The 24067-nt window shown below is 28.2% G+C and overlaps 1 protein-coding gene across 1 annotated transcript in view; it reads right to left on the bottom strand.

Annotated features, from left to right (window-relative positions):
- LOC129969601 (sodium/potassium/calcium exchanger 2-like) overlaps positions 1–21108 on the bottom strand; it is a 380277-nt gene extending 359169 nt beyond the window's left edge. The window contains exon 1 of the mRNA XM_056084242.1: positions 20972–21108. The gene's annotated coding sequence lies outside the window, so the exon portion shown is untranslated. The remainder of the gene's footprint in view (positions 1–20971) is intronic.
- Positions 21109–24067: the final 2959 nt, after the last annotated feature.

Here is a 24067-nt window from a genome sequence, read left to right on the forward strand (position 1 = left end):
AATACCATGACTTAAATTAACAAAATTTGATATGCAATTGTAGTTCTAAATCAAATTTTGGTTCCAGTCCCTCTGGAAAAAAGACGTTGAAAATACTTATTCGGTTTACTGGTACTTGTGTATTACCCGCGTGTCATCCATTAATATCCAAAATAAAATCTTTCTAGATTCAGTAAAAAAGCAAGATTCCCTCCAAAATAGACCTGTGTACCAAACTTTTTGTATTTAGCTCTTTGCTTTTTTAAAGATATAGAGTTCATGAGTAATCGAACAACTAAGCAGACTTCCTGGGAATGGACGTCTTTAAAAATTTGAAAGAAATCTACAAATTAAATCTTAAGTCCATATACCAACTTTCAGCCATTTATCTCAAGCCCTTTTTAACTATCATATTCATAGACAGATTGGCAATATTATATTGCCAAAAATGTGTTTTTCGGATTCAGAGAGAATTGAAAAGTGTAGATTCGTCAAAATCTCGAGTTCGAATTTTTTAGCGCTTGCAGTACTTCCTTTATACTTCGTACACTAGAAGGTAAAAAATTCAAATATGAAAACATCCCCTTCATTTTCATCTCTACGAACTTTCACAAATTAACATCAAAGAGTTCATTCGAAATCTGAAACGTTAACAAGCCGAAACACACTCGGCATATGACAAGAACACTCAAAAATTAAGCGCCTCAACACCACCAGCCACGCATATGACAATGCTCACTGGAGAACGAGTTAACACTGACTGTTCGCTTAAATCTCGCCACGCTTAGCCCATTCAGTGCGCATTCCCGCATCACAACTGATTCAAAGCAGATGCTCGCCCGAGAAGAATTCAAATAATTACGTTTCAGCGCAAACGGCGAATCCTCGTTTATTCGCGAGTTCAAAGAATGTAGGTTTTGGAGTCGTGCCACTCTCCAGTTATCGGGCCGCTGAAGGATGGTCCACAGGGAAGGCACAATGGTGTGTTTCCGCTAAAATGCCCCGACCAGAATCCGTTAATTGAATACAACGAGAGTTTGGACGAGGCTTGCAACTGGATTCATTTTAAGGGCTCATTACATAGATAAAGTCACTTTCACAACCACATGTTAAAGATGGGGCTGTTATGTGGAAGTATAGGGAAGAGTTGAGGCGAGAACATTATCATTTTTATATTTCTAGACAATTTCAAAAAAAAAAATAATGAAAGTATTGCTCTTATTAATTCCCTTAATGAATATTGTTCCCTTATTGTTCTTATTATTCTCTTGTTAATAGTGAAAGTATTTTTCCTACCGCCGATCGAATAGGTGCAATATTTGGGACTAATTTACAACTTCAGTGTAAAAACAAAATAATTCGTGAGACTAGATTGTTACATTTTTTTACTTTCTCTTATAAGTAATATAGAGAAAGTATAATAATAGTCTAAAAACCACATTTTTGAAAAATGTCCATCTGTCTGTGGCAAAGATATCAGAAAAACGCTTTGACCTAGACGTATGAAATTTGGTATCCGTCTTTACATATTTCAATCAAATTTTGAGCAAACTCAACTCAAAACAAGTCTGTCTGTCCATCTGTTCAATATAAGTCAACATGGTAATTACAAAACGAAGAGGGCTTGATAGATGAAATTCGGTATACAGAATTAACATCGATAATCTAGATGCCTTTCAAATTTTGAGACAAACTCAATAAGGAATTGACCACCTGTTGGTCTGTACTTTTAGAAATATATAAACATGATAGCTCAAAAACGGATTGACTTAAATATATCCTATTTGGTATGGGATTTTGTAACTACAAGTGCAGTTTTGTATCAAATCTTTGTTCCAATCGGTTGAGAAAAATGCGTTTAAAACACAAATTTGATCGTCAAATATTATTAACCGCATGCCAAGGATTGATCCTCATGAATGTTACAATGGATAGAATAAAAATACTTAATTCACGCCATAGGTAAATATTTCATAAATCTTGTATGCCACTGTTAATTAAGGAGTTCTCTGGAATGACACCTGTATTAGACTGTGTTTGGGAAAACCAATCACGCTAGTTAGTTTCAGCATTTGCATACATATAAAAATAAGCATATTGACAGGTAGTCAGTCTATCCATTGGTGTTCAATATTTCACACAGTAGTATAAATGTAATGATCAGTTTAGTTATATTAACGTCCCGTTTGAAGCAACACTAGGGCAATTTGGGGACGGACCTCGTCATTTTGAACCGTGGTCAGATGATGAGGACGACACCTGAGCTGGCACCCCATCTCCACACTACACCACACCAGCGGGAGGGCGTTTGGCCAGGAGGGATTTAACGTCCAACAGACCCCCTTACACGACGGTTCTTCGGTGGAATCGGGTCTCGAACCTGAAAACCCTCCGGTTCCGAAGCCGAGACCTTACCACCAGCCCACCGCGACCCAAATGTAATGAAAAAAACCGTATATCAAATTTCAATCATCTGACTAATATTTTTTTAAATATCTTTCTGAAATACCCTCGGATAGACAGACAAGATGATAGGGAAGATTTGAATACAAAAGGATTTCTTGGATGATTTTGGTATAAATCTATTATATTTATTAAGAATAGACCCAAATTTCATTCATTTTATTGGTAAAGTATTTTTGATTTGTCATCGTACGTGTTACTTTTATACAAACATAATTTCAAGAAATGGCTTTTCCAGAATCGAAGTGCTTTAAAGCTTTAAAATTTATCAAAATTTCGAGATTTGACTATTTTTACTATTTCCAGAAACTTCTGCTTTAACATAAGAATATGAGTTTAAAAAAATTACATCATATGGCAAATTTATTTACAATTGACTCCTGTGTAGATAAATTTGTTGTTGCCAGACCTGCCGAGAAAGGGGGACAGGGGACGAATTCTTGGGTTCCACTCATAATGGGGATCATAAAACTGGAAAGGGTTAACTAGAACGTATTGAGTTTATGGGGGGAGAGTATTATTTTTCTAGAGAAGAGGGGGAAATCTGCTCTAGGCGACCTTAACCGTATTGAAAAATTTTCAGTAATTTGGAAATAAATTTGCCAAAAATTCGATTTCCTATACGGAGGGTTAAAGATGGAATGTATCCATCCAGAGCAAGTATCCTGGATAACATGGCCAAGGAATTCAAAAATTGTAAAAATTGGATTTAATAAAAAATACCTTTTTTTACTTTTATACCCCAGAGCTGAGGTAATACTTCTTTTTAAAAAAAATAAAGGTTTTTTTTTTTTTTCATTTTGATAATTCTATGTATTTAGTTATCTTGATTAATTACCAAAAGTAAATCACTATTTAAGTTCAGTATATAAATTCTCACATAGACCATCTAGATAGACAAGCATAGATTCTCATATAGACCAATTAGATAGAGAAGCATAAATTCTCACATAGACAAGCTATATAGAGAAGCATAGATTCTCATATAGATAAGTTATATAGAGAGACATAATTCTCTCATAGACAAGCATGTCATAAACACTCAAAAATATGTTTTTTTATTAATAAGCAAAAGACATGATATAAGCATTAATAAACATGATAAGCATTAATAAGCAAAGACCATGATATAAGATAATCATGCGAATATTATTTGATAACCTAGCCTCAATTCAAATTTAAATAAATAAGTTCAGAAGGTCATATTTCTATTCTTAAAACAAAGCAAAGGCCGATTGAAATGCTTTGAACATTATTTATTAAATTTGAACTTAATTGAATAAGCAGAACCGGGAATAAATTTCATCAATAATAAAAATGCCAAACATAGAAATTAGTAGTAAAAAAAACTTTACTCATTATGGAAAAGACATAGATCGGAGAACAACCTTAATTGGATACTGCAGCTGATTTTTGAGGTAGAAATGAATAGATTTCGTTATAAATAAGTATCAAATAAGCCAAAAAAAACTTGATTTTTTTTTCATAATATTAGCGTGGTGCTTGAAAATAAATCTTTCAAAGGAACCTTTGACATTCGTTGATTTGAAACAGAAAAATATACACCATATATTCAAAAACTTGTTTTTCATCAAATTAAATATAACAAGATCACTCAGCAATCGATGCCATAATCATTGAAAATATAAAAAAATGAAATTAGAAAATTGATTAAAATTTTTACTTTTTTAAAATAAGCTGAATTCAAATGATTTTTAAAAAATCAGAAATGTTTACTTCGAAATTAAATGAAGAAAATGAGTTAACATACTGCATTAAAAAATAAAACTAAAAATTCCGCACTAAATTTTAATGAATGGAAATATTTTGAATCTTCATGAAATGTATGTTTATTCTAGAGTTAAATGAAATTATGTAACTGTAGAGAAATTTTTTGATTAAATATTCAATGTCAAATGCTATGCATGCATATTTAAAACTATATAACCTATACACACGTCATAATTACAACCCGTATTTATACAATGCCCGACTTTTTAATCGCGTTGTACATAAGATTGCGATGTTGCATGGATTGGGAAATACTTTCACTCATAAAACGTATTAAAATAAAGGTAGTCATATTTATTTTGTAAAAATATTCAAGGCTAAATGTAATTATATTTGATCTGTAACTGATAAAAGGAAAGATTATTTTATATTTATTGTTATTGGTGGGGAAGAATGTCTACAGAAGAATGATTTGGATTATTGAACATATTCTCGTTCACTATTTGAAGCATTCAACTCAAAGAATTAACCTTTGGAGAAAGCTCACTTCAATCACCAAGAAATTGCGTCTTTTCAAATTTTGATCCAAAAACCAATTTTTCATAATTCAAATCTTTCATAAGTCAAAAATAATTTTTCAAATCTTCTCTCACTGAAGTTTTTTTATATTTATTAATTCTGGACTCTCAGTCATTATGAAATAACAGCCCTTTGATGCTAAAAATTCCAATTTATTCATTTCAATAATCATAATAATAATCGCAACCCCTATATGTATATATACTATATAATAATATAGTATAATATATATGTATATATAAGGATAACCTATCAAAAAGTAATACTATAGAATGCAATCTGCAATATATTCGCTTACATAATGCGTATGTTTTTAATACCAAATAAATGTTTTGTTTTGAAAGAAAAAAAAGAAAGAAGAAAAAAAGAAGAAAGAAAGAAAAGAAGATGTCTTATGAATGATTGTTATTAAATTACTAAATATATAAGAAGTAGATAAATAAATGGTGATTCTAAATGAATAAAATAAAAGGAGGCAAAACTATACAGATGGAGGAAAAAAAATCATGATTTTTGAAAAATATAAAAAAATAATGATTAAAGTAAATTCAGAGGTATACTGAATATAATTACAAGTTCTTCGACAGAAGACGTAAAGTGTTAGATCCTTATCTGTAAGGCGTAGTGATATGTTTATCGAAATTCGAAACACGAAAAGACAGTTTTTCCTTATTTCCCTAATACCATGCAGAGATGTAAGCTCGTCTTACTGCCACTTGTTGTTTTTCTGGGGATTTGACTCATAACAACTCTTCGATGTTCTCAGAGAAGGACTACGTGTAAGCAATAGAATTAAAATGCAAGTAAATATTCATTTGACGAAAAATGCATGCTAGTGAGACATCCATTCATGCGATAGTTTTTTAAATATAAAATATATTTTTATAGATGAATTTATGAAATGGATATATCGCCAAAGAGTAATCTTAATAAATGTTACTATGATTTTAATAGTAGCTTAAATGCATAAAATTGTGTTTTAGTACCACAAGATAAATATTTGAGATATTTTTTTAATTTATTTAATCAGGCAAAACATGTAGTGATGACAAAATTAAATTTTAACACTGTGATATCTGTGATATTTTGTTGTAAATTTTCATGATGTCAGTGAAATAATTTTTAGTTCAAAAATCAACTGGTGGGGTCTTTCCTAAACTTTCTCTCAACCTCTCCAGTAAAACATTATCCATCCTCTCCTCCACATAAAAAAACACGGAACGTGGATAAGGCAGCATACGATGCCAATACGTAGAATTTTATTTTTACGCATCAAAATTGTATACTTCATAGTAAACAAAGTCTCTAAAACCTTGCTCTGTACTTGTGTAATAACTATATTGGCGAGAAATGATTACGGAAGATCCTGTTTGGTGTGCATCCAGTATGTTTTAGATATTAAGCCTGTTCACCAAATTTTATTTACATAAATTAATTTTTTTTGTAATTTTTTTACGTTAATAGTTACGTTTTTTTTTTACTTTGTAATTTTCTTTACGTTATTTAGTTATGAAATTCACTTGTATTCGAAGAGCCAGACTTCCTTTGAATGAATTTCATCTGAAATTTAATAGAAATCTATTCATTTGGTGCAAAGATCACGTACTTAATTTCATGCCTTAAACATCAAGATTTATCAAAATATCGAATTTGAATGTTTCTGAAGATTAAAATACTTTTTCCATATTTCATATACGGAAAAGTAAAAAGCCCTTGGAAAAAAGACTTTACTGAAAAATTAGTTAAGACATTTTTAAAAATCATCTAGAACTTCATAAATAACCAAGTATTGGTCTTTATAAATAATCAAGTATTACTTGATCCTGAAAGATTTCAAGACCAGCAGCAGTAGTCTCGTCAAAACTTTCTCGCATATTCTCTGAAAACAATTTCTCTCCCAAAGAACGCCTTGCATGGCATTTGCGTGCAATAGTTACGAAATATTTACTTTTGACGGAAATTTAGCGTTTTTATTTAAATCATCGTATTGTTCATGGCGATTCATTCACGGTATAAGGTAGATAGCATCTGAAAATAGAATTTGCCTTTAGACGCGTTTTTACATTGCGATTGAAACAAAAATTTGACAAAGAACTACTTTTGTTTTCAAAAAATCCCATACCAAATTTGATATATTTAAGTCTTCGCATTTTAAATTATTGCCTTTACATATTTCTGAATCTACAGACTGATATACGGTCAACCCCTTGTTGGATTTGACTCAAAATTTGATAGATATCTACAGTATAGATGACCAATCTATGCACCTAATTTTATCCATCTAGCTCTTTTCTTTTTGTAATTATCGTGTTAACTTATATTCAAACAAGCATATAGACAGACCTACTCTGAATGGATTTTGCTCAAATTTTGATATAAGTCTGAAAATTTGGTGTAAGGACCGTATACCAAATTTCAACCGTGTAGCTCAAAGTATTTTTGAGTTATCTTTGTCCCAGACAGACAGACGGACATTTTCCAGAAATGTACTTTATCGAATTCAGGGAGGTCTGAAATGTGGAGATTTGTCAAAATCTCGAGTTCGAATTTTTTGACGATTACTATACTACGTAGATGAGAAAGAAAAAATTACTTTTCACAAACTCGTAGATCCGCAAGATCTATGAGTTTGCAGTCTTCTATAGACCTCAGTATTTTCGAAAATGTACGATTCTGTCTTGCATGAACAACTTCACGAAGTCTACTCAATTATATGCAAAATCCCAACGGCTTTTGCGCAATCGGAAACGTTTGCAAACGCCATGTATAAATAAACGAGTTTGATATCGAGAATGATCACAAATGTTGACATGTTCGTGACAATGCAACATTCCGTTCTGTAATCGCGCATAATATATGAGTAGCTAGCAGAATAATAAATTTAGCAAAAATTCTACGCAAATCGTATCTTTCAACAACGGCGTTAGGAAATATTTCGTTCGTTGATTAATCATGAATCTTACCAAATAAAATAGCACTCCTTTTTAATTCAAATCTTTCGTTATGAAACACTAAATGAAGGTCTTATAATATAAACTTAGACATTTTCTGTTTAAAAAAATCAAAGCGCATTCGTGTTATAAATTTTAATAATTTTAAATTTATTTCCATTGTTCCTTGCATCAATAACTTTAAATATTTTAAGCAAATGAAAATAAGAAATACATTTAATTTTTTAATCTTGTAACTTTAGATTTTTTTTTTGGTTTACTTGTTCAAAATACTCATTTTCATTACTATTCATCTAATAAAGAAGAAATTTAAATATAATAATGTTTAATAAGTTAATGTCTAAAATTTGCGTAATGAGATATATGCTTCATGAAAAGTCCTTTAAAACTTTCTACTATCCGATTGCTGAATGTAGAACTATGAAACGTAATTTCTTCTTAACCCTTTAAAGGGCCATTTTTTTCTAGTCATATTATGTTAAAATATTTTTAGGCTTGAAATTAGAATAAGAAAAGGAAATCATTTAGCTTATTAGATAAATTTAATTTTATTAATGAATTAATTTGGTTCATTAATAATTAAGTAACGAATCAGGACGCATTATTTTGTGTAAGATAAAAAACTGAAGCATCTAAGTTTCGGTCTTTATAAAAAAATTTGTCAGAACTGATGCCAACCTACATAAATTCATACAAAGATTGATAAATTTGGTGGCAAGCATACTTCCCAAGGCCCTAGAAAGGGTTAAGTTACAACTACTCACTAAGAAAAATGTCTTCAAATTAATCGAAAAATAATTAATTGAAAACATTAGTAGAAATTTTAACATTTTCCAGCTCTAATTTCGTAGCATGTTCTGCACTATTAATTTTTTAAAAAATTTAATATATCAGTTTTATTTTCGTACAACTATTTTCTCTAATTAAATATATATATATATATATATATATATATATATATATATATATATATATATATATATATATATATATATATATATATATAATATTTTTAAGTATGTTTTCATGCAATATTTTTCATTTCTTACTTCCTCGTTTACAAAATATGTTGAAAGTATTGTAATCACCAAAAATTCGAACTTGAAAGTTTGATGAATCATCATGTTGTAGAGCCAATTCCCTGAATCTAAAAAACACATTTTTAGATAATCTCTGTCTGTCCATCTGTCTATCAATTTATCTGTCCATGACAGAGATAACTCAAAAATGCTTTAAAAAATATTAAAAGCACTTTTTTTCCCCAAATTTGTAAATTGTTTTCAAACGTTGAGCAAAATTTTCTCAAAAGAAATCTGTCTATTCGGTTGTTCGAATATAAGTTTACGCGATTACTATGATTGTATTTAGAAGTTAAGTTATGCAAATATAGAGATAGACAGATGCTCAACTTTTAGGTCAATCCTTGACATATTAAGTTATTATTTGATAAGAATCTAAATTTTAGACGCTAAACCTGTGTATCAAATCTTATCTTTGTATCTCTTTACGTTTTGTAGATATCGAGTTCTTCAAGTTGCACTCGGAAAGCCAGACAGACGAACTTTCTCTGGATGTATTTCATTCACAATTTGATAAAATTTTAGGAATTTAGTCTAAATTGCATGTTCTAAATATCAACCATCTAGCAGGAAGAATTTTTTAATTATTTTGCTCACAGGCGAACAAACAGACATAATGCCAAAAATACGATTTTTTCAGTGTAAGACAAAGTGACATAATGCCATTTTTTCAGCTAAAGAACATCTTTTAGTGATATTCACTTGTATTCGAAGAGCCAGGCAAACAACTTCCTGTGAATGAATTTCATCTAAAATTTAATAGAAATCCATTAATTTGACATCTGAAACGTTGAGACTCATCAAAATATTGAGTTCCAATTTTTTGACGATTATCATACTTCCATTATAATTCACATATGAAAAAGTGAAAAAATATTTCCTTTGTAAACTGATCCCTACACAAAATTTAATGTGATTAATAATTTACATAAATTTTGTAAAGCTATATTTGTTACGTACAAATTGCAACGATTGATGTTATAAAGGTGATTTGGAAAAAAAAATCAAATCTAAATCATCATCATGCTACCATATTTCGGACCCGATATGCAAAATTTAAGATTTTTATTCCTTTACAAAAGCATTTTAAAATATATTAACTAGGTAAAATCTGCATCCATCTATTTATATCCCCTCTCCTCTATCAACTAAACCATTCTGGTATAATCGTGTGCAACTGCGCCAATGTCGACAAAGGGGCACTCCACAAAAGGGACAAATGAAGCATATATATTTCGACTCACTGTCTAGATAAGTAATCTTCTGCTAATAGCGACTACAAATGAGATATCCTAGTTTTAATAACGGGAGGATAAAATGTCCCAGCGCCACTTCACTCGACTTCATCAAGCTTTTCAGTAATTACTGCCAAAGTATCCCCTTGGCGAAAGAAGAGTCAGCCTTGCGCTGGTTTGTTTCGGATGATGACGACTGAAGAGGGTCCAAGTACTTTATTTGCTTTCCTTGGCTTGGAGAGTTGGCGAGTATTTCGTGATTAAGTGATTCAAAACCGTCATCAAGTAACAGAGGAATGAAAATGCTGAAAAGTCAATTGTCTTCCCAAGAGTTTCCACTGTAATATGAAAGTGAAATACGTAGAGGGTATTCAGAATTTCTGGTTAGAAAATGATTAATAAAAAAAACAGGAAATGAAACGCATAAATCGATGCGCGAATACGTCATACGGTTGCCATGACAGATTTTTAAAATACCGAAAAAAATATTGGAATTAAAATACTTATTAATTTTCCTATAAAAGTCGGATTGTCAAAGACAGTTAGAACGTTTAATGTTGCGATAGGATATTTTTATTTTTGATGAGTTATATTTAGTAAACAGGGGAATAAATTAGATTTATATAATTAAAATTATCTACAGAAAACCTTTTATGGTTTTATTTTTGTTTCATTTGTTGAATACTTAATCTGATTTTTATTACATATAAAATCCAACGAATAAAGAGATTCATAAGGGATGTCATCAGTATTTTTTCCATCTGAGAAAGATTTTGATATCTTTTCCCTTTGAATCTTGTATCAAACAATTTAATAAGTAAAAATGTAATGAGATAAATATGGTTTATGATGTAATCCTTACAACAAATTGTGACCCATATCAAAATTTCGATTTAAATAAATCAACGGAAAATTATTCAAAATACATATTTGATTTTCTTTCCTATAAAGCAAAGCTATACTCAAAATGTGTTACATTATGTTGCTTAATACCACCAGAAAGATGAGAGAACATATTCGCTGGTTTTAGTTTATTGTTTATTTATTTCATATTCTATTTTATTATAAGACTAGCCGCCTTTGACGATCAATTGGTTCGTTAGGATTAATAATTGATAAAAATTTCAAATAAAGATTTTGTATAACTCAGTCTTAATGGCTTCTTCAACAAAATATCTTTGAAATTTTTTGATAGACATTTTAATTCGTACTCTTTTACAAGTCTTAATTTTCGGTTCTTTGTGCTATGCATTTCCCTCATTTTCTCTCTATATTTTTATACATACAGTAATATCTTGAGAAAGAGCAGTAGGATTAAGATATGAATTCATTTTTAAATAACTTATGTTATATAATTCTGAAGTTAAATTTTAATTGTACGTACAGCAAAATTTAAAGAATTTGAATAAAAGCATATCTATTTATCTTGAAATCTACCCTTCACATAGAAAAATAAATTGAATCTTAATAGCTTGATGATAATTAATGCAAAAAAACCACCCCAAAATGATGTATTGGTGCATATATTAATAAGATAAATTGGATTTTCCTTCCAACAAAGAAATATATTGCTGTAAAATATGTTTAGTATATTTTAAAATTAATCATAAAAGAAAAAGACCATAGAGCAAAAAAAAACTGATGTAATTAAAAAGATAATTTTCTGAATTTTAAGAGGATGAAAAAATAATTTTTGTGCTGTAATATTTTCTAAAATTATCGGTTAAAAACGTCAATAGTAGCGTAATATTTTTAAATTAACATTCTAACTAAGATTTCGAAAAATTCTATCTATGATGCACACTCCCAGCCTTCAAAGTATGATGCTGCAAATTTAGTAGCTGAATGTCAAATAGTAGAATGTCAATATACATTCATCTTTATTATTAGTAGGGATACAATTTTTAGAAGTCCGATATTAAATTTATGAAAACTGATTAAGGTGTACGTACACACTAGAAAATTTTTTTTTAATTTTAACTTTAAAAATCCAGTTTTTTCACAGTAGGTCATTAATATATGTTTAAACTCATTTTAGTGAGAAAAAAACATATTACACCAATTATTAATTAATTAAATAATATTTAATGAGCTAATTAGCATATTTTTTAAATATGATATCTTAAATTCTAATTTATACAGATGCTCATTCCTAATTGGAAATGATGCCTTATATTAGCCATCATGTTGTCTGCCTCAATCAAGTTATAAAAGTATATAGTTTTTTTTTTAATTTTTTCATCAACAATGAATAGAAAAAGCGAGATTTTTTCTGTCATTTTAACTTTTAAATAACTATTGAAAATTTATTTCTATAAATATAACTTTGATTGAGGCACAAAACATCCGCTATTTCATACAGATTATTTTGATATATAAATAAGTGTATTTGGTTAATTTCTTATTGAGTTATGATTGTTTAAATGAAGCAACATAGTAGAAAAGTATCATTCTTCATAAAATGAGTTTTAAAAAAATCGTAACTAGAGTTTTTAATGGAAGCACCTCAAGAAAAATAATTATAACTCGAGAAATATTTCGAATGTTCACAACATTTTCGTATCGTTTGAAAGCTAAAGGATCAGCGAACATTATTAAGCAATGAAAAAATATTCGAAATTTTGAACGATTTTCGAAGTTTCAAGTGTGTACATACACCTTAATGAACAGTTGAAGTAATATCTTTTAAAGGCTCAATTTTTGTAAACTAATAATATACTGTTGTTATTTTATATAAGAACAAGTCTATTGCGTCTGCCTTTTACTTCTTCAAATCAAGAATAGTATTAAATTATATTCTATTAAAAAAATTAAAGAAAATTCAAACTCCTAAAAGGAAACATAGTTGTGTTAAAATGTTTTAGACTTGATTTGTTTATTTTTATGTTATTTTAAAATTTAGTCTTTTGTGTATCTGTAATGTGCACACAAAAAGTGTATATAGTAATAAAGTATATATAGTAACAAAATAATTATAAATGTTTCTATAAAATAAAGTTTAAAATATTTTAAAAGTCATACTGAAATTAAGAAAAATTTTAACGAGAAACATAAAATAGGTATCGGTGAAACGCTCATACATATTTATTTATTGATTTAGTTTTAAAGTGGTACATAAGGTATTTGGGTGCTATGAAATGCTTTTAAGTTAATAACAGAAGACATTAATAACTTTCAATCAATTAAAAATCTAATTATAATTTTGAAAAATCCTTCTTTAAGGGAAACTTTCTTTTTAAAAATAATCAATATAGAATTTTATAGCTGCAGATCCAAACGATCTTCCCTATAGAGTATTTTGTATGAGTTTTACACATGTTTGTAAAATTTCATAATTTACAAATACTAAATCCTTTATAAGCTGTTCTTTTACCATTTTGCGTGCACGATTTTTCTTTTGAAGTAGTTTAATTTTTTATCGTCCATTCAACCTAGCGTTTGGCACATATCCTATTGTGGACCTCATGTCAAAAAAACCCTCACAACACTATCACTATTACTAGCACTTAAAAGTACTATCATGCAAATAAATATAAGACATTATTATCTCGGTCAACTACAAATGGGAACAGTTCCACATGACATAAGTTACTTTGCTGTTTATTAATTATCCGACTTATCATAACTCAAACATTCGAGACATGAATGCAAACGCATTTTTCTTAGAAAACAATTACAATGTTTTCCTACATAACAGCTTTCTTGCTAAGAGAGGACATGCTTATCGCTTTAGATTATTTAAACCCATCCTTTCTAACTAGATAAACATGTCTAGCAGACTCTAACCGTATGGTTTGCAAACAAAAATATCCATGTTTCATCTATATTTAGGATAAACTCGTAGCTGTTTGACTTCTCACATGATTTATAAACACAGGTTTCTCAACAAAAAATAAAATAAGAAACAAGAACTTCGTTGTTGCACCTTGTGCAATGAAGACAAAACGTTATTACTTTTCACTTCTCTTTTAACTATATTCTAAGTTGAATTCTGAACATGCTAGTAACATTAAACTGGCTGACATCTTTTTTTTTATTATTATTATTTTATTCACTTTCTCGTTTGCAAATTATGCAAACAGAAACTATTTTAATCATCAAAAAATTATATCTTAAAATTTTTATGAATCACGCGTTTCAGACCCCCTAAACAGGAAAAAAATATCTCATTTTTTAAAATTATGTTTAGAATTGTCTTAAAAACAAGAAGGAAATAGACAAGTGAAATTTGGCAGGTGTTTTTAATACCGAAAGTCTAAACTCGTGTCAAATTTTAAATGAAATCAACCAGAGCGAAATATTTACATTAGCATGCGAACGCATTAAGCAACGATTTGGAGGTTGAGATCTAAAGTATGGATTTACTATTGAATTTAGAATATATACCTGTCTTTCGAAATAAAGTAAATTATAAAGGAAGTATTTTAAGAATTTTTATTTAAAAATTTTAGACACTATTTATATTGAAAAAGGTAGGAGTAATAAAGAAAGAAAACAGCATTAAAGAAATAACATAAATCCGTAGGAATCGTTACAAATTTTCCTATTCCTGAAACAGTTAAATATTTTCTTTTAAATGGTATATATGTTCTAGCAGCAGGATTTTTAAAATTATCTGAAACATTTTTTAATAACCTGAATATGCTGGAATATTAAACCTTTGGACAAAAACATTTTAATATAAAGAATAAATCCTAGTTATAAATCTCTTTTTCAATTTTGCTCAAAAACTAAGACACATGGAATATTTCAGATTTTCTTTTAAATGAAAATATATTGTTCGATAAAAGTTATTTAAAACAAATCCATAGACTTACCTTTAATGGATAGTCTTTCGAGTCCAGTAATTAATTTTTTTTAAATAGCTGTTATATACTAGCTGGCACAAAAAAAAAATCCTTTATCCTCTTATTCTTTATTTACAAAAAATTATTTATTTCATGATTACAAAATCTTCACTTTATGATTGTAAATAAAATTTCCGAATAAAAGAAATCATTTATCACATATCGGATATGCAGTTTAAAAATCGTTTGAAAGCAAGTAAAAATAACGAAAAGCAAACAAAAAAAAATTATTTATTTATTCTTTTTTTTTATTTGTTTTAAAAAATTTTTGAAAAATTGTCAAATATTCGTAAAGTAAAATCTATTTTCGTATGATATATTATAAAACACAAAAATCTTACCGTCTGCAGTCTAATTTTTAATTAAAATGAGAATATCAATTCCTTTTTTCATTTCATAATTTTTGAAAAATTATAGACTGTACCAAACGATTACTACCGAAAACTTTTTTTTTCTGTAAATTATTCTTTTAAGAATGTTACAACATTTAATAAAAACTTTCCGAATGGCAAATTGGAGATAAATGTTTAAAATAAATATAATATTTTTTATAATGAGAATGATAACACTAAAGAAAAAAAAATTTTTTATATATGGAAATATAGTTTGTAATCAATAAAAGTAGTTAAAAATGTCATGAAACCTAAAAAAAATGGCTAAAACCTTCTTCAACCTTCATATTATTTGCGAACAAAATTTGAAGAAATTCCACAGTCCTGCATGGATTTCCATGCTGTACAAAATTTTCCTGAATTTTCGATTTTTCATTAATATTAGATTTTGGTGACAAAAAATTAGAATGAAAGATCGATTTTGGTAAAATTGAAAATAAAAGGAAGCAAAATAATCATTCATTATCTCTTTGTATTAATATTAAATTAATTTTTAATTACGAAAATTATTAATTAAATAATTTTCGTGCGTTCTATACGATTTTTCCATAAATATATTTTTCAAAACTGCGGCAAAGCAATAACCTTAAAAAGAAATGTCCTCATTATTTTTAATAATGATTATTTTATTAATATTAATATTCGTATTGTTTCCTTAAAATTCTTAAAGTTTCAAATTTTTAATAATTTATTTTAAATTGTAATTTAATTTAATGACAATTATTATTTATTTTTATTTTAAATTGTTTAAATATTATTTAATGGTGTCGCTTAAAAGTGTATTTCTTTAAGGAATAGGTTAAAATTTTATTTACCCTCGTTTGAAAATTGATTAATTATATAAACGAAGGCGATAAATAAAGTTTTGTTTGTAATTTTTTTGGTAAATGAAGTAAATTTTTTCCAGTTATTTAAGTTAAATAAAATGATAACATATTGATTTTTTATTAATTTAGCAAAAAAAAATGACTACAGTTATAAATTTAAGTACTCACTTTTATTTCAATTAACGTTAATTATATGTATGTTCTTCATGTCGAAAAAGGTCAGGTCTTGAAAAAATTCCTTAATAATTCTTTTAGAAACAATACTAAAGCTATACAATGGAATGATATTCAAATAAATAATAAAACTTTTGAAAAGAGGATTACATTTTTTCTTGTTGAGTTTTATTTTTAAAATTGCTGGCAGTTTCATGAAATATTGAAAGTCATAGTTGTTTACGGACGAATATTTCCCAAAGATATCTCTAACACAAATTTAATACAACTAAAACCAATTTATATAAATAAACATATATATGAATTAAATAAAAACTTGGTCTTATTGATGAATAAATAATAAAATTAACTATTGGAAATACAAATGTCCCATTCTACTCGTGGAAAAAGACTTTTTTCCCTTAAAAGAATACATTAATGATCTGTTTTATATGAAAAAATTTAAAATATTCATCAGTATTGTTCAGAATTTAAAATTTTGATTAATTTTGAATTTAATTTTCATGTTTATATATCAGTTCAATATAAAATGTGCTTAGGATTTTAGTAACACCTCCAAAAATATAGAAATATTATAAAATATTTTATGTCGTAATCCGACATTCACAATTCAAATAATATTATAAAGTATCTTATAATATCAGACAGTATTATACTATATCATACAGCATACTTTACTACATATGGTAAGTTTAAAATAATATAAGTAAAGGTATCGTGTATAAATTTGTGCTTCTTTATTATAAATTTTATTATTATTCTTTTAATGAAAGCTTTCATAGCAGAACTGTGATGAAATTAAATACAAAAAATAAAAAAGACACCTATCAGTTCTTCCCTTTGACTTTTTTATCGCCATTGAATTTCATTCATGAAATTCAATGGCAATAAAAAAATAAGCCAAATCCTCTCTTTATGTGATATCCTTTGATTTTTTTATTCCAATTGAATTTCATGAATGATTTCTTGTACTACCAACTAAATAAGCTCTGAAGAAATTAGTTCTCAATTTCTTGCATTTTATAAAGCATATACAAACTTATTAGTTTTAAATTTATATTTAAGACAAAGTATTAGTAAGTAAGAAGTGTATAAATGGATCAAAGTGTAGTCAATGATTATACCAATAAAATTATACATAATTTTAATATCACATATGGTCTGTTCGTAGGAACTGCCAAATTTGGTCTGTACGCATTTTTGGGGTTCCAAGTTCTCCCTAAGAAAGGGTTTTGCAAAATTTTAATTATATTTTAATTAATTTAAAATTAGTCAAAATTTTAAAGATAAAAGATTCGAAATGTTATCAGAATTCGGCAATGAGCCTCGGGGTGGAAGGCTCCAAACTCGAAACCCAATTCCACCGAAGATCCTACGTAAACGGTTACGCAGACCTTATATTTGCCAAACTCATCAAGGCCAAATACTCTCTTATTAATACGGCACGGAAACAGAAAGAAGATGCTGGACCAGATATCATCCCCGCCATCTAATCACGTCTCCAAAATATTATCCTCATGTTGCTTCGAAGTGGAATGCAAATATAATTAAACTAAACAATAATGTTCAATAGTCCAAACACTTTTTGATAATAAAAAAAAAACTAAATTCTATATTCGCTTTAATTTATTTGAGCTATAAATTTTTTTATATTTGTTAATAATTCGCTTTAATTCATCTGAACAATAAAATTTTTATATATGTTAATAATAATTCACTTTAATTCATCTGAACTATAAAATTTTTATATATGTTAATAATTCACTTTAATTCATCTGAGTTATATAATTTTTATATATGTTAATAATTGTTTGGTAATAATCATTCAAAATGACTACACTTTTTTTGTAACACGCTGTATAAAAATTGGTTGTAGTTTAAAGCATCACTTTAAAAAAAGGCATTTGTATTGAACTGAAAAACTTGGATGTGCACTTTTGTTTACATTTTTGTATTTGAATTCTTTTATAACCGTAAGTCAAATAATAGGCTAGTTATTTCGAAGATCGCTCAGCATTCTAATCATAGTAAAAAAAATTATGACAGATAATACAATCTTTTCTACTGAATATTTGTAATTATTCGCTACAATTTCCATACTGTTTAATTGTAATAAATTGCATATTTAGGTCCTGCTTGTCAAGAACCTAACTAAGCTTATATTCTTAGATAGATAAACATCATCTTAAAAAATAATGATAATCATCCAATCGTATATATTCTATACTTATATTAATTATGAAACAGCGCGGCATCGACAGTCTTTCTATTCTTCAGTAAACTATGAATTAATTATGAATTGTATTTTTTAACTTTGTTGCCAAATACAAAAATCGAAAACTTTCAAAATAATGTCATTTTTATCCTTTTATTTCATTATTATTTCTGAAAGAGCAAAATTAAATTTTATTTAATTTAATCAACTCAGTTCTTCGAAACAAAAGATAATTTAAATTTTGCAATAGGAAAAGTAATTTGTTTTAGAAAAACATAGCAATTACAAAATATCTTGGATTTTTTTTAATTCATAATCTATTTTATTTTACCGCTATGTTTTGTTCTGAATGTCGAGTGAAAACAGTTACAAAACAAAACTCCGAATCCTAATTTATGAAGTAGAATTTCTTTTTTTTTCCTTGACTTCCATATAAATTCATTTGTTAGCATTAAAATGTATAAATACAGCAGTTTTAATAAACAAACGTCATGAAAATTTTAATGACATTCCGTAACAGAACCTTTCTTATTTAATAAAGTATCGTTAGAAAAATAATTTTAATGTTGAATAACTTTTAATATTTTAAACATAAAAATTCATTTACGTCCTCGTCAGAAACTCTTAATGATATAAATATGTCGTTATTTTAAAGTAAAGATTTTATCATTTTTTTAAAAAAAGTTACACTATGCTCATATTTTACATTTAGATTCCACTGGACTAAGAATTGCTTAAAATAATCAAAAGTATTTTCATTTTTTTAACTTAATTTTATTATGTTTTACCTTTAAAAATGTTTCTTTGAAGAAAATTATTCAATCTCTAAAAATCTTCATATTTTCCAATTCAAAACAATGAGCAACAAGCCAAATTTTCTCTATTTTTTTTTTACAAAGGATACATAAAAAGTAAGAGAGAAGTATAAGTTTCGATTTTTCATTTATTGAAAAATTTATAACTAAATGGTACTAACGTTTCTTCGTTCTCTAGAATATTGCTGGTTTTTATTTCTACAGTTAACTAAATAAGTGAATAATATGAATAATTAAGTGAATAATTATAAATAATTAATTTATTTCAATATAAAATATTTTAGTAATACATTATTTATAATACTAAATATATATACTATGTTATTATACTAAAATATTTATACATTTTATATAAACATAATCATTATATAAACATTTTAAAGATAACCTTGGGACTGTAACATTTCATTTCCTAAAACGTAAAACTATTTAAATCTTTCTTACCAAAATAACAAAATGTATGGATCATTTCATTTTCTCTATTGACTTAAAATTCTTTAAAGTGATGTAAATTTAAATTACTGTGTATACTTATGTATATTACTTAAATAAACATCTAACCTGTTTGAAATCTCAAATCCATAAAAAAATTAGTTTTTTCATTCAATGTTGTTTATCATTATATTTAATAATTGCAAAGAATAACAGGAACTTCAAACCTATGCGAGTATTCAGTGGTATAAAAAATAATATTTAACCTCTAAAGACATTTTCATATTTTTATATTTATTCGAGAATAATAAATTTATCAAATAGATTATTTCGTCCAAAAAATCCATCGTAATTTTAGCAACGATAGATATTATAAAATATAAACCAATAAAAATCAATATTCTGTGTTGCCAATTGATAATAAAAAGAATATAAAACTATTTATGTATGCATTAAAGTCTTTTACTCTTAAAAAACTTTTCTGTTTTAAATACTTATCGTCTGTTTGATAAATAGAATTTATTTTTTATCCTCATTTCAAACAATTTTCGTTTTGTAATTTAAAGAATCGTTGAAATTAGAATTCTTTCAAATATCGTCTGAGTTAAAAAAAAAAAACCATTTATTCATTCTAACATTAGAGAAAACGAATTTCTGCAACATTTCTAAATATAAATCTATTTCAACAGCTATTTTTATATAAAACAAAATAGTTAAAAACTATATGATGTATTGGTAATGCATATAACTAAACAAGATATTAAATAATTATATTTTGTTACAACAATTTTTAAACATTTCAAATTAAGCAATTTATATCAAAAATGACAGCGGGACGAATTAACATAAAATAAATAAAATATAAAAACTAAAACAATTAAAATATTTTATTCTGAATCAATATCCAAATAGATATATTCAAGACAGAGATATATTTTAAACTTTATAAACTTTTCTAATATATACAATCAATAAAACCATTATAAACTCTGAACTTCTTTTTCCTCAAAATGTTAAAATAAATTTATTCAGATGTTTTTATGAATTTAACATTTATTAACATTAAGATTTAACCTTCAAAAGAACATTCACGGCGTTAAATATTTTTCATTTCATCGATTTTGCATTCACAGATAATGAGAAGTCAAATCAATTAAAATATAGTATTCACGATTTCATTCATAAAACACATTTCACCATAAACAAATCAAGAACAAACAATTCAGTAAACACTCAAGAGAATTATACATACCCAAGTGAACGCTCAACTAGTCCGGTTCCAACATTGAGTGTGAGGGAGTCTTTCTTACAATATTTCAAGAGAAAAGTCACTGGAGAGTCGTCGATAACATCACTTCCCTAGGAGATAACCAAGAGCTGGATTCAAAGTCCAGTTGGGCACTGAGGTATCGTCCTTTCGTGAGACTGTGCTGCGGTGGTAAAGGCTTGAGGATCCACCAATCAGAGGTCGCCTGGCTCTGACGTATGCGCAGTGGGTGCGGTTTTCAGTTTTTGGGGCTTTTCACGGATTTTCGAAAGTGGATTCTTTTTTTGGAAGGCTTAGATGGAATGTTCAGTTTCGGAGCGAAGATTCTTTTTGGCCTGCCGAAGAATAGTTGGTTTTAGGAGCCTATTTACTTTAGATTGGTGCTGGAAGATCGGATTTAGCGTCAAAAAGATAATACATATATAAAAGAGCTAATAAAAATTGAAATCGTTTATAACAAATTTATTGTAAATCCCATGAACACATTTTTACCTTTAGTACTAACACTTCTTTACCTTAATAATAGAGAAGGGGTTCAATTGATATCAAAATAAATTAAAATTTAAAAAATTTATCATTTTGTGATTCTTTAAGTTTTATTAATCCTTATATCTTCTATAGATAACAATAATAATATTTTATCCGTGCTTGTTAATTGACATTCTACGGGACCATCTTGTGAGGGACAGGATCATTTATTTCGTTTCTGTTTTTATTACTACTATTATTAATTTGACTTTTGTACTCTTTGTAAAATACTTATATGCTTTTTGAAGAGCATTTCCGAAATTTTATCTTTATTTAAAGTTAAATTTTATTTCAACCAATTTTCGAAATTTCCTCCAATATACTAGTTATTGTACCAACGATTTTTAAAGTATTTTAAAAACTAAGAAATCAACTTTCAGTTCCAATGCTTCCACTTTTTTTTTAAAAAATTTAACAGATTTTTGAAATAAATATTTTTATCTAAACTGTAATTATATTTTCCACCGCTTGAATAAAATTCAAATAATTTTCATTATTTCACCAAAATTGTTAATCTCGAGCTTTTTACTCTATCTGTCACACCCACTGGGGGGCGGTTCAGAAATCAGTATAAGAAGATCCCAGGATGGTGGTTGGCTCTCGCCATCCCTGTTTATACATGAAAAGGTAGGGGTCGGCTCCTGTTATCGATGACGGGACGTACTTCCCACTGAAAGGGTTGTACCTTGGCCGGTGATAGCCCTTAGAACTCAATCTTAGATCCTGCAGTATTGCTGTCGCAGTGGTCTGGTCATTTTCTGTGTGCCTTCGGGCAGACCGGAGTATCCGGTTAAGATTAAGGTTACTCCATCTGCCAACTCTTAAACATTGCTTTCATTAATAGTTTTATTTAAAGAAGTATTTCGTTTACGCTTTAAAAATCAACAAATGCCAATGTGATTTGGCGGCCACGTCTCAGCTTCTGAGTCGGATTCTATGACTCCTTAGGAGTCATAGAATCGAAATTTAATCTCACCATAAATTCGATGTGTATGAGGACTTGGTACTCATTTAGCTCAAACTTCCTCCTGATGATACGTCTAGGAATTTCCAAAAAAAAAGAAATGCCAGGCTGTGTTTGGTTAACCTTGTCAACCGACTAACGCTCAAAATGACTATATCACCTTAAAATAACCTTTGTATAGCTTCGTTAAAGCATTAATCCAATCAATCAGTCTGACAGATAACTAATAAGTATATTATCAAACTAGAATTACACAAATAAAATTGAGAGTCTTTACCAGACTTCGAAAAAAAAGGAGGAAAGAACTCATAAATGCAAGAATAAAAATGATTATTCAAAAACTGGAAATCAAAGACAGAAAGAACTGTCATTTAATTGTCTGCATGTTATGCAGTATTCTTATGCATATTCTTACTCTAATTACAAATTTCAAACTCGATTCCAAAGTTAAGATGTTGCGGTGCCGGCGTCCTGGCAGAGGGGTAGAACGTCTTCCTGGCAGTGGGGTAGATCTGGGTGTCCTGAGTTCGAGTCCCGGTTCAGGCATGGTTGTTCTTCATCTGTTCTATCTATGAGATGTGTGAATGTGCCCTCCTGTAAAAGGGGGTTGTGCAAGCGAATGTGATGCGTGAGTAGCTAAGACGTACTCTTGGCCCTAGTTGGCGCTGCTAAAACACGAGACGCTCTCTCGGCTTAAAATCGATGACTTCGTCCGTGAGCTTGTCCAGGGGAAGTGCCGTTATAAACAATAACAGATGTTGCGACGTTTTTTAGTTGCATTATTTGAGCACGTCCGTCAAAATAACAGAAGGAATGAAATGCATTGGTAAAATCAGGGGAAGAAGTCTTCCCGGCACCAATCTCGCATATTCTCTAATAAAAATATTATCCTCGCCCCTCCCGATTGAAATTGTAGTTCTTGAGCAAGGATGTCAATTTTTGGTTTTTACAGTCCCGCACTTTAGAGCTTCGTACTTTTTAATGTAATAAAGAAAACCGGATATGCATTTTGAACGCCATTTTTTTAAAGAGGAAAATCATAATCTGATATTTACAAACAATTTTAATAACAAGATCATATAACAAATATCTTTATTTAAATTATTTCACTCGTTTTTAAGTTATAATGTTTACTTGCATGTGAAAGTACAGAACAACATATGGTCAACTCTTTAACGGATTTTATTCAAAATTTGCTGAAGTTTTACTCTGTATAAGGTAAAATTGGGGCACAAAATTTCATGTTTTATTTTTGAGCTACCCCATTTACATGCATGAACATGTAAGGACTAACAAGTGGCCAATCGTTTGACGTGATTAATTCAAAATATGACAAAACTCTACACATTACATGCTGAAAATAAATACCAATTTTCTTTTCTAACATTCCAAGTTGATGTGTTTTGATTCTTTATCCAAGTTTATTTGTTTTTCTACTATCGCATTTATATGCATAAGAGAGTACACATAGACCAACAGTTAATCCCTTGACTATGTGGGTAAATAGGCTCAGTTTAGTATTACATAATAGAATGTGACGAACTCAAAGAAATTAGAGGAAGACTTATTGTGGATAATAATTTTAACAC

The sequence above is a fragment of the Argiope bruennichi genome, chromosome 5, assembly GCF_947563725.1.
Source record: "Argiope bruennichi chromosome 5, qqArgBrue1.1, whole genome shotgun sequence".
NCBI lineage: Eukaryota > Metazoa > Arthropoda > Arachnida > Araneae > Araneidae > Argiope > Argiope bruennichi.